Source organism: Haliotis rufescens, unplaced genomic scaffold, assembly GCF_023055435.1.
Source record: "Haliotis rufescens isolate VD_foot unplaced genomic scaffold, xgHalRufe1.0.p SCAF_3, whole genome shotgun sequence".
Taxonomy (NCBI): Eukaryota; Metazoa; Mollusca; class Gastropoda; order Lepetellida; family Haliotidae; genus Haliotis; species Haliotis rufescens.
The window spans coordinates 49,338,751-49,361,453 of record NW_025964001.1 but is presented as its reverse complement, the minus strand read 5'-3'; positions in this window follow the sequence as shown (position 1 = coordinate 49,361,453).

Genomic DNA, 22,703 nt, shown 5'->3' with positions numbered 1-22,703 from the left:
AACATTTTAACCTCCCATATCATTTCCGCAGTGTACAGAGATGTTCAAAAGTCTATTTTGAGCCCTAAAATTTGGAATTTTAAGAAGTGAGCAAATTCTTGCCAGAATTATAAATTTTTCACCACCCTGGTGTGGTCAAAACCATCAAAATTGCAGAAAAAAATTTAGTCCCCATATCATTCCTACAGTGTCTACAGATGTTCAAAAGTCTATTTTGAGCCTAAAATTTGGAAATTTAAGAAGTGAGCAAATTCTTGCCACAATTGTACATTTTCACCACCCCGGTGTGGTCAAAACCATCACAATTTGACAAAAAAAAATTCATCTCCCATATCATTTGCGCAGTGTCCACAGATGTTCAAAAGTCTATTTTGAGCCTAAAATTTGGAATTTTAAGAAGTGAGCAAATTCTTGCCACAATTCTAAATTTTCACCACCCTGGTGTGGTCAAAACCATCAAAATTGGACAAAAGTTTTTTTATCTCCCATATCATTCCTGCAGTGTCCACAGATGTTCAAAAGTCTATTTTGACCCTAAAATTTGGAATTTTAAGAAGTGAACAAAATTCTTGCCAGAATTGTACATTTTCACCACCCCGGTGTGGTCAAACCATCAAAATTGGACAAAAATATTTTACCTCCCATGTCATTTGCACAGTGTCCACAGATGTTCAAAAGTCTATTTTGAGCCTAAAATTTGGAATTTTAAGAAGTGAGCAAATTCTTGCCACAATTGTACATTTTCACCACCCTGGGGTGGTCAAAACCATCAAAATTGGACAAAACAAATGGAGTCCCCATATCATTCCTGCAGTGTCCACAGATGTTCAAAAGTCTATTTTGAGCCTAAAATTTGGAATTTTAAGAAGTGAGCAAATTCTTGCCACAATTGTAAATTTTCACCACACTGGTGTGGTCAAAACCATCAAAATTGGAGAATTTTTTTTTTATTTCCCATATCATTTGCACAGTGTCCACAGATTTTCAAAAGTCTATTTTGAGCCTAAAATTTGGAATTTTAAGAAGTGAGCAAATTCTTGCCAGAATTGTACATTTTCATCACCCAGGTGTGGTCAAAACCATCAAAATTGGACAAAAAAAATTCAGTTTCCATACCATTTGCACAGTGTCCAGAGATGTTCAAAAGTCTATTTTGAGCCTAAAATTTGGAAATTTAAGAAGTGAGCAAATTCTTGCCAGAATTGTAAATTTTCACCACCCCGGGGTGGTCAAAACCATCAAAATTGGACAAAACATTTTAACCTCCCATATCATTTCCGCAGTGTACAGAGATGTTCAAAAGTCTATTTTGAGCCCTAAAATTTGGAATTTTAAGAAGTGAGCAAATTCTTGCCAGAATTATAAATTTTTCACCACCCTGGTGTGGTCAAAACCATCAAAATTGCAGAAAAAAATGGAGTCCCCATATCATTCCTACAGTGTCTACAGATGTTCAAAAGTCTATTTTGAGCCTAAAATTTGGAAATTTAAGAAGTGAGCAAATTCTTGCCACAATTGTAAATTTTCACTACCCCGGTGTGGTCAAAACCATCACAATTTGACAAAAAAAATTCATCTCCCATATCATTTGCGCAGTGTCCACAGATGTTCAAAAGTCTATTTTGAGCCTAAAATTTGGAATTTTAAGAAGTGAGCAAATTCTTGCCACAATTGTAAATTTTCACCACCCTGGTGTGGTCAAAACCATCAAAATTGGACAAAAGTTTTTTTATCTCCCATATCATTCCTGCAGTGTCCACAGATGTTCAAAAGTCTACTTTGAGCCTAAAATTTGGAATTTTAAGAAGTGAGCAAATTCTTGCCACAATTGTAAAGTTTCACCACCCTGGGGTGGTCAAAACCATCAAAATTGGACAAATATTTTTTTTCTCCCATATCATTCCTGCAGTGTCAACAGATGTTCAAAAGTCTATTTTGAGCCTAAAATTTGGAATTTTAAGAAGTGAACAAAATTCTTGCCAGAATTGTACATTTTCACCACCCCGGTGTGGTCAAACCATCAAAATTGGACAAAAATATTTTACCTCCCATGTCATTTGCACAGTGTCCACAGATGTTCAAAAGTCTATTTTGAGCCTAAAATTTGAAATTTTAAGAAGTGAGCAAATTCTTGCCACAATTGTACATTTTCACCACCCTGGGGTGGTCAAAACCATCAAAATTGGACAAAAGTTTTTTTATCTCCCATATCATTCCTGCAGTGTCCACAGATGTTCAAAAGTCTACTTTGAGCCTAAAATTTCGAATTTTAAGAAGTGAGCAAATTCTTGCCACAATTGTACATTTTCACCACCCTGGGGTGGTCAAAACCATCAAAATTGGACAAAAGTTTTTTTATCTCCCATATCATTCCTGCAGTGTCCACAGATGTTCAAAAGTCTACTTTGAGCCTAAAATTTCGAATTTTAAGAAGTGAGCAAATTCTTGCCACAATTGTAAATTTTCACCACACTGGTGTGGTCAAAACCATCAAAATTGGAGAATTTTTTTTTTATTTCCCATATCATTTGCACAGTGTCCACAGATTTTCAAAAGTCTATTTTGAGCCTAAAATTTGGAATTTTAAGAAGTGAGCAAATTCTTGCCAGAATTGTACATTTTCATCACCCAGGTGTGGTCAAAACCATCAAAATTGGACAAAAAAAATTCAGTTTCCATACCATTTGCACAGTGTCCAGAGATGTTCAAAAGTCTATTTTGAGCCTAAAATTTGGAAATTTAAGAAGTGAGCAAATTCTTGCCAGAATTGTAAATTTTCACCACCCCGGGGTGGTCAAAACCATCAAAATTGGACAAAACATTTTAACCTCCCATATCATTTCCGCAGTGTACAGAGATGTTCAAAAGTCTATTTTGAGCCCTAAAATTTGGAATTTTAAGAAGTGAGCAAATTCTTGCCAGAATTATAAATTTTTCACCACCCTGGTGTGGTCAAAACCATCAAAATTGCAGAAAAAAATGGAGTCCCCATATCATTCCTACAGTGTCTACAGATGTTCAAAAGTCTATTTTGAGCCTAAAATTTGGAAATTTAAGAAGTGAGCAAATTCTTGCCACAATTGTACATTTTCACTACCCCGGTGTGGTCAAAACCATCACAATTTGACAAAAAAAATTCATCTCCCATATCATTTGCGCAGTGTCCACAGATGTTCAAAAGTCTATTTTGAGCCTAAAATTTGGAATTTTAAGAAGTGAGCAAATTCTTGCCACAATTGTAAATTTTCACCACCCTGGTGTGGTCAAAACCATCAAAATTGGACAAAAGTTTTTTTATCTCCCATATCATTCCTGCAGTGTCCACAGATGTTCAAAAGTCTACTTTGAGCCTAAAATTTGGAATTTTAAGAAGTGAGCAAATTCTTGCCACAATTGTAAAGTTTCACCACCCTGGGGTGGTCAAAACCATCAAAATTGGACAAATATTTTTTTTCTCCCATATCATTCCTGCAGTGTCAACAGATGTTCAAAAGTCTATTTTGAGCCTAAAATTTGGAATTTTAAGAAGTGAACAAAATTCTTGCCAGAATTGTACATTTTCACCACCCCGGTGTGGTCAAACCATCAAAATTGGACAAAAATATTTTACCTCCCATGTCATTTGCACAGTGTCCACAGATGTTCAAAAGTCTATTTTGAGCCTAAAATTTGAAATTTTAAGAAGTGAGCAAATTCTTGCCACAATTGTACATTTTCACCACCCTGGGGTGGTCAAAACCATCAAAATTGGACAAAAGTTTTTTTATCTCCCATATCATTCCTGCAGTGTCCACAGATGTTCAAAAGTCTACTTTGAGCCTAAAATTTCGAATTTTAAGAAGTGAGCAAATTCTTGCCACAATTGTAAAGTTTCACCACCCTCGGGTGGTCAAAACCATCAAAATTGGACAAATATTTTTTTTCTCCCATATCATTCCTGCAGTGTCAACAGATGTTCAAAAGTCTATTTTGAGCCTAAAATTTGGAATTTTAAGAAGTGAACAAAATTCTTGCCAGAATTGTACATTTTCACCACCCCGGTGTGGTCAAACCATCAAAATTGGACAAAAATATTTTACCTCCCATGTCATTTGCACAGTGTCCACAGATGTTCAAAAGTCTATTTTGAGCCTAAAATTTGAAATTTTAAGAAGTGAGCAAATTCTTGCCACAATTGTACATTTTCACCACCCTGGGGTGGTCAAAACCATCAAAATTGGACAAAAGAAATGGAGTCCCCATATCATTCCTTTCAGTGTCCACAGATGTTCAAAAGTCTATTTTGAGCCTAAAATTTGGAATTTTAAGAAGTGAGCAAATTCTTGCCACAATTGTAAATTTTCACCACACTGGTGTGGTCAAAACCATCAAAATTGGAGAATTTTTTTTTTATTTCCCATATCATTTCCACAGTGTCCACAGATTTTCAAAAGTCTATTTTGAGCCTAAAATTTGGAATTTTAAGAAGTGAGCAAATTCTTGCCACAATTGTAAATTTTCACCACCCCGGGGTGGTCAAAACAATCAAAATTGGACAAAACAAATGGAGTCCCCATATCATTCCTGCAGTGTCCACAGATGTTCAAAAGTCTATTTTGAGCCTAAAATTTGGAATTTTAAGAAGTGAGCAAATTCTTGCCACAATTGTAAATTTTCACCACCCTGGTGTGGTCAAAACCATCAAAATTGGAGAATTTTTTTTTTATCTCCCATATCATTCCTGCAGTGTCCAGAGATGTTCAAAAGTCTATTTTGAGCCCGAAATTTGGAATTTTAAGAAGTGAGCAAATTCTTGCCACAATTGTAAATTTTCACCACCCCGGGGTGGTCAAAACCATCAAAATTGGACAAATATTTTTTATCTCCCATATCATTCCTGCAGTGTCCAGAGATGTTCAAAAGTCTATTTTGAGCCTAAAATTTGGACTTTTAAGAAGTGAACAAATTCTTGCCACAATTGTAAATTTTCACCACCCCGGTGTGGTCAAAACCATCAAAATTGGACAAAAATGTTTAACCTCCCATGTCATTTGCGCAGTGTCCACAGATGTTCAAAAGTCTATTTTGAGCCTAAAATTTGGAATTTTAAGAAGTGAGCAAATTCTTGCCACAATTGTAAATTTTCACCACCCCTGGTGTTGTCAAAACCATCAAAATTTGACAAAAAATGTTTACCTCCCATATCATTTGCCCAGTGTCCAGAGATGTTCAAAAGTCTATTTGGAGCCTAAAATTTGGTATTTTAAGAAGTGAGCAAATTTTAGACAGAATTGTAATTTTCACCACCGCGGTGTTGTCAAAACCATCAAAATTGAACAACAAAAAATGTATTCCCCATATCATTCCTGTAGTGTCTACAGATGTTCAAAAGTCTATTTTGAGCCTAAAATTTGGAATTTTAAGAAGTGAGCAAATTCTTGCCACAATTGTAAATTTTCACCACCGCGGTGTGGTCAAAACCATCAAAATTGGACAAAACATTTTAACCTCCCATATCATTTGCACAGTGTCCAGAGATGTTCAAAAGTTTATTTTGAGCCTTAAATTTGGAATTTTAAGAAGTGAGCAAATTCTTGCCACAATTGAAAAATTTTCTCCACCCCGGGGTGGTCAAAACCATCAAAATTGGATAAAAAATTTTTACCTCCCATATCATTTGCGCAGGGTACAGAGATGTTCAAAAGTCTCTTTTGAGCCTAAAATTTGGAATTTTAAGAAGTGAGCAAATTCTTACCAGATTTGTACATTTTCACCACCCTGGTGTGGTCAAAACCATCAAAATAGGTCAATCAATTTTTAGTTTCCATATCATTTGCGCAGTGTCCAGAGATGTTCAAAAGTCTATTTGGAGCCTAAAATTTGGAATTTTAAGAAATGAGCAAATTCTTGCCACAATTGTACATTTTTCTCCACCTCGGGGACGTAAAAACCATCAAAATTGGACAAAAATTTGTTATCTCCCATATCATTTGCGCAGTGTACAGAGATGTTCAAAAGTCTATTTGGGCCTAAAATTTCGAATTTTAAGAAGTGAGTAAATTCTTGACAGAATTGTAAATTTTCACCACCCCGGGATGTTCAAAACCATCACAATTGGACAAAATTTTTAACCTCCCATATCATTTGCGCAGTGTCCAGAGATGTTCAAAAGTCTATTTTGAGCCTAAAATTTGGAATTTTAAGAAGTGAGACAATTCTTGCCACAATTGTACATTTTCACCACCTGGTGTGGTCAAAACCATCAAAATTGGAGAATTTTTTTTTTATCTCCCATATCATTCCTGCAGTGTCCAGAGATGTTCAAAAGTCTATTTTGAGCCCGAAATTTGGAATTTTAAGAAGTGAGCAAATTCTTGCCACAATTGTAAATTTTCACCACCCCGGGGTGGTCAAAACCATCAAAATTGGACAAATATTTTTTATCTCCCATATCATTCCTGCAGTGTCCACAGATGTTCAAAAGTCTATTTTGAGCCTAAAATTTGGAATTTTAAGAAGTGAGCAATTTCTTGCCACAATTGTAAATTTTCACCACCCTGGTGTGGTCAAAACCATCAAAATTGGAGAATTTTTTTTTTATCTCCCATATCATTCCTGCAGTGTCCAGAGATGTTCAAAAGTCTATTTTGAGCCCGAAATTTGGAATTTTAAGAAGTGAGCAAATTCTTGCCACAATTGTAAATTTTCACCACCCCGGGGTGGTCAAAACCATCAAAATTGGACAAATATTTTTTATCTCCCATATCATTCCTGCAGTGTCCAGAGATGTTCAAAAGTCTATTTTGAGCCTAAAATTTGGACTTTTAAGAAGTGAACAAATTCTTGCCACAATTGTAAATTTTCACCACCCCGGGGTGGTCAAAACCATCAAAATTGGACAAAAATGTTTAACCTCCCATGTCATTTGCGCAGTGTCCACAGATGTTCAAAAGTCTATTTTGAGCCCTAAAATTTAGAATTTTAAGAAGTGAGCAAATTCTTGCCACAATTGTAAATTTTCACCACCCCTGGTGTGGTCAAAACCATCAAAATTTGACAAAAAATGTTTACCTCCCATATCATTTGCCCAGTGTCCAGAGATGTTCAAAAGTCTATTTTGAGCCTAAAATTTGGTATTTTAAGAAGTGAGCAAATTTTAGACAGAATTGTAATTTTCACCACCGCGGTGTTGTCAAAACCATCAAAATTGAACAACAAAAAATGTATTCCCCATATCATTCCTGCAGTGTCTACAGATGTTCAAAAGTCTATTTTGAGCCTAAAATTTGGAATTTTAAGAAGTGAGCAAATTCTTGCCACAATTGTAAATTTTCACCACCGCGGTGTGGTCAAAACCATCAAAATTGGACAAAACATTTTAACCTCCCATATCATTTGCACAGTGTCCAGAGATGTTCAAAAGTCTCTTTTGAGCCTAAAATTTGGAATTTTAAGAAGTGAGCAAATTCTTACCAGATTTGTACATTTTCACCACCCCGGTGTGGTCAAAACCATCAAAATAGGACAATCAATTTTTAGTTTCCATATCATTTGCGCAGTGTCCAGAGATGTTCAAAAGTCTATTTGGAGCCTAAAGTTTGGAATTTTAAGAAATGAGCAAATTCTTGCCACAATTGTACATTTTTCTCCACCTCGGGGACGTAAAAACCATCAAAATTGGACAAAAATTTGTTATCTCCCATATCATTTGCGCAGTGTACAGAGATGTTCAAAAGTCTATTTGGGCCTAAAATTTCGAATTTTAAGAAGTGAGTAAATTCTTGACAGAATTGTAAATTTTCACCACCCCGGGATGTTCAAAACCATCACAATTGGACAAAATTTTTAACCTCCCATATCATTTGCGCAGTGTCCAGAGATGTTCAAAAGTCTATTTTGAGCCTAAAATTTGGAATTTTAAGAAGTGAGACAATTCTTGCCACAATTGTAAATTTTCACCACCTGGTGTGGTCAAAACCATCAAAATTGGAGAATTTTTTTTTTATCTCCCATATCATTCCTGCAGTGTCCAGAGATGTTCAAAAGTCTATTTTGAGCCCGAAATTTGGAATTTTAAGAAGTGAGCAAATTCTTGCCAGAATTGTAAATTTTCACCACCCCGGGGTGGTCAAAACCATCAAAATTGGACAAATATTTTTTATCTCCCATATCATTCCTGCAGTGTCCACAGATGTTCAAAAGTCTATTTTGAGCCTAAAATTTGGAATTTTAAGAAGTGAGCAATTTCTTGCCACAATTGTAAATTTTCACCACCCTGGTGTGGTCAAAACCATCAAAATTGGAGAATTTTTTTTTTATCTCCCATATCATTCCTGCAGTGTCCAGAGATGTTCAAAAGTCTATTTTGAGCCCGAAATTTGGAATTTTAAGAAGTGAGCAAATTCTTGCCACAATTGTAAATTTTCACCACCCCGGGGTGGTCAAAACCATCAAAATTGGACAAATATTTTTTATCTCCCATATCATTCCTGCAGTGTCCAGAGATGTTCAAAAGTCTATTTTGAGCCTAAAATTTGGACTTTTAAGAAGTGAACAAATTCTTGCCACAATTGTAAATTTTCACCACCCCGGGGTGGTCAAAACCATCAAAATTGGACAAAAATGTTTAACCTCCCATGTCATTTGCGCAGTGTCCACAGATGTTCAAAAGTCTATTTTGAGCCCTAAAATTTAGAATTTTAAGAAGTGAGCAAATTCTTGCCACAATTGTAAATTTTCACCACCCCTGGTGTGGTCAAAACCATCAAAATTTGACAAAAAATGTTTACCTCCCATATCATTTGCCCAGTGTCCAGAGATGTTCAAAAGTCTATTTTGAGCCTAAAATTTGGTATTTTAAGAAGTGAGCAAATTTTAGACAGAATTGTAATTTTCACCACCGCGGTGTTGTCAAAACCATCAAAATTGAACAACAAAAAATGTATTCCCCATATCATTCCTGCAGTGTCTACAGATGTTCAAAAGTCTATTTTGAGCCTAAAATTTGGAATTTTAAGAAGTGAGCAAATTCTTGCCACAATTGTAAATTTTCACCACCGCGGTGTGGTCAAAACCATCAAAATTGGACAAAACATTTTAACCTCCCATATCATTTGCACAGTGTCCAGAGATGTTCAAAAGTCTCTTTTGAGCCTAAAATTTGGAATTTTAAGAAGTGAGCAAATTCTTACCAGATTTGTACATTTTCACCACCCCGGTGTGGTCAAAACCATCAAAATAGGACAATCAATTTTTAGTTTCCATATCATTTGCGCAGTGTCCAGAGATGTTCAAAAGTCTATTTGGAGCCTAAAGTTTGGAATTTTAAGAAATGAGCAAATTCTTGCCACAATTGTACATTTTTCTCCACCTCGGGGACGTAAAAACCATCAAAATTGGACAAAAATTTGTTATCTCCCATATCATTTGCGCAGTGTACAGAGATGTTCAAAAGTCTATTTGGGCCTAAAATTTCGAATTTTAAGAAGTGAGTAAATTCTTGACAGAATTGTAAATTTTCACCACCCCGGGATGTTCAAAACCATCAAAATTGGACAAAATTTTTAACCTCCCATATCATTTCCGCAGTGTCCAGAGATGTTCAAAAGTCTATTTTGAGCCTAAAATTTGGAATTTTAAGAAGTGAGACAATTCTTGCCACAATTGTAAATTTTCACCACCCCGGGGTGGTCAAAACCATCAAAATTGGAGAATTTTTTTTTTATCTCCCATATCATTCCTGCAGTGTCCAGAGATGTTCAAAAGTCTATTTTGAGCCCGAAATTTGGAATTTTAAGAAGTGAGCAAATTCTTGCCACAATTGTAAATTTTCACCACCCCGGGGTGGTCAAAACCATCAAAATTGGACAAATATTTTTTATCTCCCATATCATTCCTGCAGTGTCCACAGATGTTCAAAAGTCTATTTTGAGCCTAAAATTTGGAATTTTAAGAAGTGAGCAAATTCTTGCCACAATTGTAAATTTTCACCACCCCTGCTGTGGTCAAAACCATCAAAATTTGACAAAAAAAATTTTTACCTCCCATATCATTTGCCCAGTGTCCAGAGATGTTCAAAAGTCTATTTTGAGCCTAAAATTTGGTATTTTAAGAAGTGAGCAAATTTTAGACAGAATTGTAATTTTCACCACCGCGTTGTGGTCAAAACCATCAAAATTGAACCAAAAAAAATGTATTCCCCATATCATTCCTGCAGTGTCTACAGATGTTCAAAAGTCTCTTTTGAGCCTAAAATTTGGAATTTTAAGAAGTGAGCAAATTCTTGCCAGAATTGTAAATTTTCACCACCCTGGTGTGGTCAAAACCATCAAAATTGGACAAAACATTTTAACCTCCCATATCATTTGCACAGTGTCCAGAGATGTTCAAAAGTTTATTTTGAGCCTAAAATTTGGAATTTTAAGAAGTGAGCAAATTCTTGCCAGATTTGTACATTTTCACCACCCCGGTGGGGTCAAAACCATCAAAATAGGACAATCAATTTTTAGTTTCCATATCATTTGCGCAGTGTCCACAGATGTTCAAAAGTCTATTTTGAGCCTAAAATTTGGAATTTTAAGAAGTGAGCAAATTCTTGCCAGAATTGTAAATTTTCATCACCCCGGGGTGGTCAAAACCATCAAAATCGTATCAACAAAATTGATCTCCCATATCATTTGCGCAGTGTCCACAGATGTTCAAAAGTCTACTTAAAATGAATGAGCCTAAAATTTGGAATTTTAAGAAGTGACCAAATTCTTGCCAGAATTGTAAATTTTCACCACCCCGGTGTGGTCAAACCATCAAAATTGGAGAAAAAAAATGGAGTCCCCATATCATTCCTGCAGTGTCTACAGATGTTCAAAAGTCTATTTTGAGCCTAAAATTTGGAATTTTAAAAAGTTAGCAAATTCTTGCCACAATTGTAAATTTTCACCACCCCGGGGTGGTCAAAACCATCAAAATTGGACAAAAGTTTTTTATCTCCCATATCATTCCTGCAGTGTCTACAGATGTTCAAAAGTCTATTTTGAGCCTAAAATTTGGAATTTTAAGAAGTGAGCAAATTCTTGCCAGGATTGTACATTTTCACCACCCCGGTGTTGTCAAAACCATCAAAATCGGACAAACAAAATTTAGTCCCCATATCATTCCTGCAGTGTCTACAGATGTTCAAAAGTCTATTTTGAGCCTAAAATTTGGAATTTTAAGAAGTGAGCAAATTCTTGCCAGAATTGTACATTTTCACCACCCCGGGGTGGTCAAAACCATCAAAATTGGACAAATATTTTTTATCTCCCATATCATTCCTGCAGTGTCCACAGATGTTCAAAAGTCTATTTTGAGCCTAAAATTTGGAAATTTTAAGAAGTGAGCAAATTCTTGCCAGAATTGTAAATTTTCACCACCCCGGGGTGGTCAAAACCATCAAAATTGGACAAAACATTTTAACCTCCCATATCATTTCCGCAGTGTACAGAGATGTTCAAAAGTCTATTTTGAGCCCTAAAATTTGGAATTTTAAGAAGTGAGCAAATTCTTGCCAGAATTATAAATTTTTCACCACCCTGGTGTGGTCAAAACCATCAAAATTGCAGAAAAAAATTTAGTCCCCATATCATTCCTACAGTGTCTACAGATGTTCAAAAGTCTATTTTGAGCCTAAAATTTGGAAATTTAAGAAGTGAGCAAATTCTTGCCACAATTGTACATTTTCACCACCCCGGTGTGGTCAAAACCATCACAATTTGACAAAAAAAATTCATCTCCCATATCATTTGCGCAGTGTCCACAGATGTTGAAAAGTCTATTTTGAGCCTAAAATTTGGAATTTTAAGAAGTGAGCAAATTCTTGCCACAATTGTAAATTTTCACCACCCTGGTGTGGTCAAAACCATCAAAATTGGACAAAAGTTTTTTTATCTCCCATATCATTCCTGCAGTGTCCACAGATGTTCAAAAGTCGATTTTGAGCCTAAAATTTGGAATTTTAAGAAGTGAGCAAATTCTTGCCACAATTGTAAAGTTTCACCACCCTGGGGTGGTCAAAACCATCAAAATTGGACAAATATTTTTTTTCTCCCATATCATTCCTGCAGTGTCAACAGATGTTCAAAAGTCTATTTTGACCCTAAAATTTGGAATTTTAAGAAGTGAACAAAATTCTTGCCAGAATTGTACATTTTCACCACCCCGATGTGGTCAAAACCATCAAAATTGGACAAAAATATTTTACCTCCCATGTCATTTGCACAGTGTCCACAGATGTTCAAAAGTCTATTTTGAGCCTAAAATTTGAAATTTTAAGAAGTAAGCAAATTCTTGCCACAATTGTACATTTTCACCACCCTGGGGTGGTCAAAACAATCAAAATTGGACAAAACAAATGGAGTCCCCATATCATTCCTGCAGTGTCCACAGATGTTCAAAAGTCTATTTTGAGCCTAAAATTTGGAATTTTAAGAAGTGAGCAAATTCTTGCCACAATTGTAAATTTTCACCACACTGGTGTGGTCAAAACCATCAAAATTGGAGAATTTTTTTTTTATTTCCCATATCACTTGCACAGTGTCCACAGATTTTCAAAAGTCTATTTTGAGCCTAAAATTGGGAATTTTAAGAAGTGAGCAAATTCTTGCCACAATTGTAAATTTTCACCACCCCGGGGTGGTCAAAACCATCAAAATTGGACAAAACAAATGGAGTCCCCATATCATTCCTGCAGTGTCCAGAGATGTTCAAAAGTCTATTTTGAGCCTAAAATTTGGAATTTTAAGAAGTGAGCAAATTCTTGCCACAATTGTAAATTTTCACCACCTGGTGTGGTCAAAACCATCAAAATTGGAGATTTTTTTTTTTATCTCCCATATCATTCCTGCAGTGTCCAGAGATGTTCAAAAGTCTATTTTGAGCCTAAAATTTGGAATTTTAAGAAGTGAGCAAATTCTTGCCACAATTGTAAATTTTCACCACCCCGGGGTGGTCAAAACCATCAAAATTGGACAAATGTTTTTTAACCCCCATATCATTCCTGCAGTGTCCACAGATGTTCAAAAGTCTATTTTGACCCTAAAATTTGGACTTTTAAGAAGTGAACAAATTCTTGCCACAATTGTAAATTTTCACCACCGCGGGGTGGTCAAAACCATCAAAATTGGACAAAAATGTTTAACCTACCATGTCATTTGCGCAGTGTCCACAGATGTTCAAAAGTCTATTTTGAGCCTAAAATTTGGAATTTTAAGAAGTGAGCAAATTCTTGCCACAATTGTAAATTTTCACCACCCCTGGTGTGGTCAAAACCATCAAAATTTGACAAAAAATGTTTACCTCCCATATCATTTGCGCAGTGTCCAGAGATGTTCAAAAGTCTATTTTGAGCCTAAAATTTGGAATTTTAAGAAGTGAGCAAATTCTTGCCACAATTGTAAATTTTCACCACCGCGGGGTGGTCAAAACCATCAAAATCGGACAAACAACATTTAGTCCCCATATCATTCCTGCAGTGTCTACAGATGTTCAAAAGTCTATTTTGAGCCTAAAATTTGGAATTTTAAGAAGTGAGCAAATTCTTGCCACAATTGTACATTTTTCAACAGCCCCGTGTGGTCAAAACCATCAAAATTGGACAAAAATGTTTTACCTCCCATGTCATTTCCACAGTGTCCACAGATGTTCAAAAGTCTATTTTAAGCCTAAAATTTGGAATTTTAAGAAGTGAGCAAATTCTTGCCACAATTGTAAATTTTCACCACCGCGGGGTGGTCAAAACCATCAAAATTGGATAAAAATTGTTTACCTCCCATATCATTTGCCCCGTGTCCAGAGATGTTCAAAAGTCTATTTGGAGCCTAAAATTTGGAATTTTAAGAAGTGAGCAAATTCTTGCCACAATTGTACATTTTTCTCCACCCCGGGGAGGTCAAAACCATCAAAATAGGACAAAGAAAATTTTTCTCCGATATCATTTGCGCAGTGTACAGAGATGTTCAAAAGTCTCTTTTGAGCCCTAAAATTTGGAATTTTAAGAAGTGAGCAAATTCTTGCAAGATTTGTACATTTTGAACACCCCGGTGTGGTCAAAACCATCAAAATAGGACAATCAATTTTTAGTTTCCATATCATTTGCGCAGTGTCCACAGATGTTCAAAAGTCTATTTTGAGCCTAAAATTTGGAATTTTAAGAAGTGAGCAAATTCTTGCCACAATTGTAAATTTTCATCACCCCGGGGTGGTCAAAACCATCAAAATCGGATAAACAAAATTGATCTCCCATATCATTTGCGCAGTGTCCACAGATGTTCAAAAGTCTACTTAAAATGAATGAGCCTAAAATTTGGAATTTTAAGAAGTGACCAAATTCTTGCCAGAATTGTAAATTTTCACCACCCCTGTGTGGTCAAACCATCAAAATTGGAGAAAAAAAATGGAGTCCCCATATCATTCCTGCAGTGTCTACAGATGTTCAAAAGTCTATTTTGAGCCCAAAATTTGGAATTTCAAGAAGTGAGCAAATTCTTGCCACAATTGTAAATTTTCACCACCCTGGTGTGGTCAAAACCATCAAAATTGGACAAAAGTTTTTTATCTCCCATATCATTCCTGCAGTGTCTACAGATGTTCAAAAGTCTATTTTGAGCCTAAAATTTGGAATTTTAAGAAGTGAGCAAATTCTTGCCAGAATTGTAAATTTTCACCACCCCGGTGTGGTCAAAACCATCACAATTGGACAAAAAAAATTCATCTCCCATATCATTTGCGCAGTGTCCAGAGATGTTCAAAAGTCTATTTTGAGCCTAAAATTTGGAATTTTAAGAAGTGAGCAAATTCTTGCCAGAATTGTAAATTTTCACCACCGCGGGGTGGTCAAAACCATCACAATCGGACAAACAAAATTTAGTCCCCATACCATTCCTGCAGTGTCTACAGATGTTCAAAAGTGTATTTTGAGCCTAAAATTTGGAATTTTAAGAAGTGAGCAAATTCTTGCCAGAATTGTAAATTTTTCTCCACCCCGGGTTCGTCAAAACCATCAAAATTGGACAAAGAAATTTTTTCTCCAATATCATTTGCGCAGTGTACAGAGATGTTCAAAAGTCTATTTTGAGCCTAAAATTTGGAATTTTAAGAAGTGAGCAAATTCTTGCCAGAATTGTAAATTTTCACCACCCTGGTGTGGTCAAAACCATCAAAATTGGACAAAACGTTTTAACATCCCATATCATTTGCGCAGTGTACAGAGATGTTCAAAAGTCTATTTTGAGCCTAAAATTTGGAATTTTAAGAAGTGAGCAAATTCTTGCCACAATTGTAAATTTTCACCACCTGGTGTGGTCAAAACCATCAAAATTGGACAAAAAAATCTAGTCCCCATATCATTCCTGTAGTGTCTACAGATGTTCAAAAGTCTATTTTGAGCCTAAAATTTGGAATTTTAAGAAGTGAGCAAATTCTTCCCGCAATTGTAAATTTTTCTCCACATCTGGTGTGGTCAAAACCATCAAAATTGGAGAAAGAAAATTTTTATCTCCCATATCATTCCTGCAGTGTCCAGAGATGTTCAAAAGTCTATTTTGAGCCCAACATTTGGAATTTTTAAGAAGTGAGCAAATTCTTGCCACAATTGTAAATTTTCACCACCCCGGGGTGGTCAACACCATCAAAATTGGACAAAGAAAATTTTTCTTCCATATCATTGGCGCAGTGTCCACAGATGTTCAAAAGTCTATTTTGAGCCCAAAATTTGGAATTTTAAGAAGTGAGCAAATTCTTGCCACAATTGTAAATTTTCACCACCCCGGGGTGGTCAAAACCATCAAAATTGGAGAAACATTTTTTATCTCCCATATCATTCCTGCAGTGTCCACAGATGTTCAAAAGTCTATTTTGACCCTAAAATTTGGACTTTTAAGAAGTGAACAAATTCTTGCCAGAATTGTAAATTTTCACCACCCCGGTGTGGTCAAAACCATCACAATTGGACAAAAAAAATGTATCTCCCATATCATTTGCGCAGTGTCCAGAGATGTTCAAAAGTCTATTTTGAGCCTAAAATTTGGAATTTTAAGAAGTGAGCAAATTCTTGCCACAATTGTAAATTTTCATCACCCCGGGGTGGTCAAAACCATCAAAATCGGATAAACAAAATTGATCTCCCATATCATTTGCCCCGTGTCCAGAGATGTTCAAAAGTCTATTTGGAGCCTAAAATTTGGAATTTTAAGAAGTGAGCAAATTCTTGCCACAATTGTAAATTTTTCTCCACCCCGGGGAGGTCAAAACCATCAAAATAGGACAAAGAAAATTTTTCTCCGATATCATTTGCGCAGTGTACAGAGATGTTCAAAAGTCTCTTTTGAGCCCTAAAATTTGGAATTTTAAGAAGTGAGCAAATTCTTGCCAGATTTGTACATTTTGAACACCCCGGTGTGGTCAAAACCATCAAAATAGGACAATCAATTTTTAGTTTCCATATCATTTGCGCAGTGTCCACAGATGTTCAAAAGTCTATTTTGAGCCTAAAATTTGGAATTTTAAGAAGTGAGCAAATTCTTGCCAGAATTGTAAATTTTCATCACCCCGGGGTGGTCAAAACCATCAAAATCGGATAAACAAAATTGATCTCCCATATCATTTGCGCAGTGTCCACAGATGTTCAAAAGTCTACTTAAAATGAATGAGCCTAAAATTTGGAATTTTAAGAAGTGAGCAAATTCTTGCCAGAATTGTAAATTTTCACCACCCCTGTGTGGTCAAACCATCAAAATTGGAGAAAAAAAATGGAGTCCCCATATCATTCCTGCAGTGTCTACAGATGTTCAAAAGTCTATTTTGAGCTTAAAATTTGGAATTTCAAGAAGTGAGCAAATTCTTGCCACAATTGTAAATTTTCACCACCCTGGTGTGGTCAAAACCATCAAAATTGGACAAAAGTTTTTTATCTCCCATATCATTCCTGCAGTGTCTACAGATGTTCAAAAGTCTATTTTGAGCCTAAAATTTGGAATTTTAAGAAGTGAGCAAATTCTTGCCAGAATTGTAAATTTTCACCACCCCGGTGTGGTCAAAACCATCACAATTGGACAAAAAAAATTCATCTCCCATATCATTTGCGCAGTGTCCAGAGATGTTCAAAAGTCTATTTTGAGCCTAAAATTTGGAATTTTAAGAAGTGAGCAAATTCTTGCCACAATTGTACATTTTTCAACAGCCCCGTGTGGTCAAAACCATCAAAATTGGACAAAAATGTTTTACCTCCCATGTCATTTCCACAGTGTCCACAGATGTTCAAAAGTCTATTTTAAGCCTAAAATTTGGAATTTTAAGAAGTGAGCAAATTCTTGCCACAATTGTAAATTTTCACCACCCCGGGGTGGTCAAAACCATCAAAATTGGATAAAAATTGTTTACCTCCCATATCATTTGCCCCGTGTCGAGAGATGTTCAAAAGTCTATTTGGAGCCTAAAATTTGGAATTTTAAGAAGTGAGCAAATTCTTGCCACAATTGTACATTTTTCTCCACCCCGGGGAGGTCAAAACCATCAAAATAGGACAAAGAAAATTTTTCTCCGATATCATTTGCGCAGTGTACAGAGATGTTCAAAAGTCTCTTTTGAGCCCTAAAATTTGGAATTTTAAGAAGTGAGCAAATTCTTGCCAGATTTGTACATTTTGAACACCCCGGTGTGGTCAAAACCATCAAAATAGGACAATCAATTTTTAGTTTCCATATCATTTGCGCAGTGTCCACAGATGTTCAAAAGTCTATTTTGAGCCTAAAATTTGGAATTTTAAGAAGTGAGCAAATTCTTGCCACAATTGTAAATTTTCATCACCCCGGGGTGGTCAAAACCATCAAAATCGGATAAACAAAATTGATCTCCCATATCATTTGCGCAGTGTCCACAGATGTTCAAAAGTCTACTTAAAATGAATGAGCCTAAAATTTGGAATTTTAAGAAGTGACCAAATTCTTGCCAGAATTGTAAATTTTCACCACCCCTGTGTGGTCAAACCATCAAAATTGGAGAAAAAAAATGGAGTCCCCATATCATTCCTGCAGTGTCTACAGATGTTCAAAAGTCTATTTTGAGCCTAAAATTTGGAATTTCAAGAAGTGAGCAAATTCTTGCCACAATTGTAAATTTTCACCACCCTGGTGTGGTCAAAACCATCAAAATTGGACAAAAGTTTTTTATCTCCCATATCATTCCTGCAGTGTCTACAGATGTTCAAAAGTCTATTTTGAGCCTAAAATTTGGAATTTTAAGAAGTGAGCAAATTCTTGCCAGAATTGTAAATTTTCACCACCCCGGTGTGGTCAAAACCATCACAATTGGACAAAAAAAATTCATCTCCCATATCATTTGCGCAGTGTCCAGAGATGTTCAAAAGTCTATTTTGAGCCTAAAATTTGGAATTTTAAGAAGTGAGCAAATTCTTGTCAGAATTGTAAATTTTCACCACCGCGGGGTGGTCAAAACCATCAAAATCGGACAAACAAAATTTAGTCCCCATACCATTCCTGCAGTGTCTACAGATGTTCAAAAGTGTATTTTGAGCCTAAAATTTGGAATTTTAAGAAGTGAGCAAATTCTTGCCACAATTGTAAATTTTTCTCCACCCCGGGTTGGTCAAAACCATCAAAATTGGACAAAGAAATTTTTTCTCCAATATCATTTGCGCAGTGTACAGAGATGTTCAAAAGTCTATTTTGAGCCTAAAATTTGGAATTTTAAGAAGTGAGCAAATTCTTGCCACAATTGTAAATTTTCACCACCCTGGTGTGGTCAAAACCATCAAAATTGGACAAAACGTTTTAACATCCCATATCATTTGCGCAGTGTACAGAGATGTTCAAAAGTCTATTTTGAGCCTAAAATTTGGAATTTTAAGAAGTGAGCAAATTCTTGCCACAATTGTAAATTTTCACCACCTGGTGTGGTCAAAACCATCAAAATTGGACAAAAAAATCTAGTCCCCATATCATTCCTGTAGTGTCTACAGATGTTCAAAAGTCTATTTTGAGCCTAAAATTTGGAATTTTAAGAAGTGAGCAAATTCTTCCCGCAATTGTAAATTTTTCTCCACATCTGGTGTGGTCAAAACCATCAAAATTGGAGAAAGAAAATTTTTATCTCCCATATCATTCCTGCAGTGTCCAGAGATGTTCAAAAGTCTATTTTGAGCCCAACATTTGGAATTTTTAAGAAGTGAGCAAATTCTTGCCACAATTGTAAATTTTCACCACCCCGGGGTGGTCAACACCATCAAAATTGGACAAAGAAAATTTTTCTTCCATATCATTGGCGCAGTGTCCACAGATGTTCAAAAGTCTATTTTGAGCCCAAAATTTGGAATTTTAAGAAGTGAGCAAATTCTTGCCACAATTGTAAATTTTCACCACCCCGGGGTGGTCAAAACCATCAAAATTGGAGAAACATTTTTTATCTCCCATATCATTCCTGCAGTGTCCACAGATGTTCAAAAGTCTATTTTGACCCTAAAATTTGGACTTTTAAGAAGTGAACAAATTCTTGCCAGAATTGTAAATTTTCACCACCCCGGTGTGGTCAAAACCATCACAATTGGACAAAAAAAATGTATCTCCCATATCATTTGCGCAGTGTCCAGAGATGTTCAAAAGTCTATTTTGAGCCTAAAATTTGGAATTTTAAGAAGTGAGCAAATTCTTGCCACAATTGTAAATTTTCATCACCCCGGGGTGGTCAAAACCATCAAAATCGGATAAACAAAATTGATCTCCCATATCATTTGCCCCGTGTCCAGAGATGTTCAAAAGTCTATTTGGAGCCTAAAATTTGGAATTTTAAGAAGTGAGCAAATTCTTCCCACAATTGTAAATTTTTCTCCACCCCGGGGAGGTCAAAACCATCAAAATTGGACAAAGAAAATTTTTCTCCGATATCATTCGCGCAGTGTACAGAGATGTTCAAAAGTCTCTTTTGAGCCCTAAAATTTGGAATTTTAAGAAGTGAGCAAATTCTTGCCAGATTTGTACATTTTGAACACCCCGGTGTGGTCAAAACCATCAAAATAGGACAATCAATTTTTAGTTTCCATATCATTTGCGCAGTGTCCACAGATGTTCAAAAGTCTATTTTGAGCCTAAAATTTGGAATTTTAAGAAGTGAGCAAATTCTTGCCACAATTGTAAATTTTCATCACCCCGGGGTGGTCAAAACCATCAAAATCGGATAAACAAAATTGATCTCCCATATCATTTGCGCAGTGTCCACAGATGTTCAAAAGTCTACTTAAAATGAATGAGCCTAAAATTTGGAATTTTAAGAAGTGACCAAATTCTTGCCAGAATTGTAAATTTTCACCACCCCTGTGTGGTCAAACCATCAAAATTGGAGAAAAAAAATGGAGTCCCCATATCATTCCTGCAGTGTCTACAGATGTTCAAAAGTCTATTTTGAGCTTAAAATTTGGAATTTCAAGAAGTGAGCAAATTCTTGCCACAATTGTAAATTTTCACCACCCCGGGGTGGTCAAAACCATCAAAATTGGACAAAAGTTTTTTATCTCCCATATCATTCCTGCAGTGTCTACAGATGTTCAAAAGTCTATTTTGAGCCTAAAATTTGGAATTTTAAGAAGTGAGCAAATTCTTGCCAGAATTGTAAATTTTCACCACCCCGGTGTGGTCAAAACCATCACAATTGGACAAAAAAAATTCATCTCCCATATCATTTGCGCAGTGTCCAGAGATGTTCAAAAGTCTATTTTGAGCCTAAAATTTGGAATTTTAAGAAGTGAGCAAATTCTTGCCAGAATTGTAAATTTTCACCACCGCGGGGTGGTCAAAACCATCAAAATCGGACAAACAAAATTTAGTCCCCATATCATTCCTGCAGTGTCTACAGATGTTCAAAGGTCTATTTTGAGCCTAAAATTTGGAATTTTAAGAAGTGAGCAAATTCTTGCCACAATTGTAAATTTTTCTCCACCCCGGGTTGGTCAAAACCATCAAAATTGGACAAAGACATTTTTTCTCCAATATCATTTGCGCAGTGTACAGAGATGTTCAAAAGTCTGTTTTGAGCCTAAAATTTGGAATTTTAAGAAGTGAGCAAATTCTTGCCAGAATTGTAAATTTTCACCACCCTGGTGTGGTCAAAACCATCAAAATTGGACAAAACGTTTTAACATCCCATATCATTTGCGCAGCGTACAGAGATGTTCAAAATTCTATTTTGAGCCCTAAAATTTGGAATTTTAAGAAGTGAGCAAATTCTTGCCACAATTGTAAATTTTCACCACCTGGTGTGGTCAAAACCATCAAAATTGGACAAAAAAATCTAGTCCCCATATCATTCCTGCAGTGTCTACAGATGTTCAAAAGTCTATTTTGAGCCTAAAATTTGGAATTTTAAGAAGTGAGCAAATTCTTGCCGCAATTGTAAATTTTTCTCCACATCTGGTGTGGTCAAAACCATCAAAATTGGACAAAGAAAATTTTTATCTCCCATATCATTCCTGCAGTGTCCAGAGATGTTCAAAAGTCTATTTTGAGCCCAACATTTGGAATTTTTAAGAAGTGAGCAAATTCTTGCCACAATTGTAAATTTTCACCACCCCGGGGTGGTCAACACCATCAAAATTGGACAAAGAAAATTTTTCTTCCATATCATTGGCGCAGTGTCCACAGATGTTCAAAAGTCTATTTTGAGCCCAAAATTTGGAATTTTAAGAAGTGAGCAAATTCTTGCCACAATTGTAAATTTTCACCACCCCGGGGTGGTCAAAACCATCAAAATTGGAGAAACATTTTTTATCTCCCATATCATTCCTGCAGTGTCCACAGATGTTCAAAAGTCTATTTTGACCCTAAAATTTGGACTTTTAAGAAGTGAACAAATTCTTGCCAGAATTGTAAATTTTCACCACCCCGGTGTGGTCAAAACCATCACAATTGGACAAAAAAAATGTATCTCCCATATCATTTGCGCAGTGTCCAGAGATGTTCAAAAGTCTATTTTGAGCCTAAAATTTGGAATTTTAAGAAGTGAGCAAATTCTTGCCACAATTGTAAATTTTCATCACCCCGGGGTGGTCAAAACCATCAAAATCGGATAAACAAAATTGATCTCCCATATCATTTGCCCCGTGTCCAGAGATGTTCAAAAGTCTATTTGGAGCCTAAAATTTGGAATTTTAAGAAGTGAGCAAATTCTTCCCACAATTGTAAATTTTTCTCCACCCCGGGGAGGTCAAAACCATCAAAATTGGACAAAGAAAATTTTTCTCCGATATCATTCGCGCAGTGTACAGAGATGTTCAAAAGTCTCTTTTGAGCCCTAAAATTTGGAATTTTAAGAAGTGAGCAAATTCTTGCCAGATTTGTACATTTTGAACACCCCGGTGTGGTCAAAACCATCAAAATAGGACAATCAATTTTTAGTTTCCATATCATTTGCGCAGTGTCCACAGATGTTCAAAAGTCTATTTTGAGCCTAAAATTTGGAATTTTAAGAAGTGAGCAAATTCTTGCCACAATTGTAAATTTTCATCACCCCGGGGTGGTCAAAACCATCAAAATCGGATAAACAAAATTGATCTCCCATATCATTTGCGCAGTGTCCACAGATGTTCAAAAGTCTACTTAAAATGAATGAGCCTAAAATTTGGAATTTTAAGAAGTGACCAAATTCTTGCCAGAATTGTAAATTTTCACCACCCCTGTGTGGTCAAACCA